Source organism: Ischnura elegans, chromosome 7 (genome assembly GCF_921293095.1).
Source record: "Ischnura elegans chromosome 7, ioIscEleg1.1, whole genome shotgun sequence".
In the NCBI taxonomy this organism is placed as follows: Eukaryota; Metazoa; Arthropoda; class Insecta; order Odonata; family Coenagrionidae; genus Ischnura; species Ischnura elegans.
Window position 1 is genome coordinate 99632123 of NC_060252.1, and position 1652 is coordinate 99633774.

The 1652-nt window shown below is 40.3% G+C and overlaps 1 non-coding gene across 1 annotated transcript; it reads right to left on the minus strand.

Moving 5' to 3' along the window:
* Positions 1-404: 404 nt before the first annotated feature.
* Trnam-cau lies at positions 405-476 on the minus strand. The gene has a single exon. It is a non-coding gene; the product is annotated as a tRNA-Met (tRNA).
* Between the last annotated feature and the right edge of the window lie 1176 nt (positions 477-1652).

Here is a 1652-nt window from a genome sequence, read left to right on the forward strand (position 1 = left end):
TACAATGAAGTGAGTATTGATTTTCCATCTAAACGAGTTGGTAAGCCGGAATGACGCCAGCAACTCATGCAAAGTGGGCGGTAATTTTCGGGTTATTTTTGTCTTAAATTGGAGAGAGGATGGTAGAATGCGGAAAACATCATAGTGGCATAAGCATAAGCAGATATTTGGGCAATATCATTTTAATTTTTAATGTAAATACTTACATAAGCGCGTGATCTCTTCATATTGGTTAGAATTGTAGATATTGTAGAATTATTAATTATTATTAAACTCCCAAAATTTTAAATTTAGATTATGCATTAATGTTATGATTGAATGGAAAAATTATTAATCAAATAAATACCAATTGTTTTAAATAATTACAAGATGTTTACAATGAAGTGACAATGAAGAAAAAATAATAGCAGAGCGTGGTTTCGATCCACGGACCTCTGGGTTATGGGCCCAGCACGCTTCCACTGCGCCACTCTGCTCCATTGGATAATGGTTAGCGTCGTTGAATTATGTCTGGTTCACAGTGCAGGACTTGCAAAATAATTGCGGCTATTCAGGTTAGCAAACGAATGAGGTGTCTCATAACTGCCGACGTTTTGGCATCTCACTGTGTTGTTTAATTCGAGGCACAAATATTCATTGAAAGTATACTGTGACTAATCTATGACAACTATAACTAAAATGAAAAATGTTGATTACCACTGTATACAGCCAATTGGCTAGGAACTGTGATAAAACAAACAAGGAAATTTCGGCGTGGCGTGGCTGAAATATTGTAGCGTTGATTTTGGCGGCTCACTTGTTATACTTTAAGTTGCTATCACAGCTGTCCTCTTCGTCGTGTGAACCAGAATTCAGTTAGCCCTTCGATGTCCAATTAACGATAAATGTCGGTGGTTTCTTAGGAGAGCAAGATCGAACCTAATTCCGCTCTTGGGCAAAATCGATGAGGCCATCCTTTGAGCTTTACAACCCTTCGCGCGGATTATCTACACGGATTGAATTGGTTTTATGGGTGGTAATTCCTTTTTATCCGGAGTTCGTTGCAGGAATCGGAGATGAGGGTGACCTTTTGGATCGATGGTGCGGGAGGGGGTTGGTATTGGACGGAGGCGTTCTCCCGTTTGCGCCTTTAATCAAACTGAGTGATGAGGAGCAGACGACCGATTGGACACGTCGGCTCAAATCTCGGCACCTGCAAGAGTCCTCGTAAAAATCCCTCTACTCCACTCCTGCCGCATTCAATCGGCCTCATCATCTCAGGAATGGCTCTCCTCTAGCGAGGGCGTGGTACGAATTGAAACGATCTCCTCTTCCATAGAGAAAAGGGAAGACATCCAAGGCATTCCAAGGAGATAGAGAAAAAGGAAGACATTGTGTAGGTACCTACGATGAAAATCTCAACGCAAAACAATGTTGCGGAAAAGCGTGGAATGTGTGGCCATCGTTTTAAAGTTATAATTTTAATTCATTTATACTCATCATCTCATAATTTTCATTTATTTACACTCATTTTGAGCGAGGAGGAATGTGAAACTTAAGATAACGGTGGGTGGTGAAAAACTTGAGCAGGTGAGCAATTCAACTATTTAGGCAGTACGTTAGAGGAAAATGGATACAGTAGTAAGGACATTAGGAAGATAATTGCATTAGCA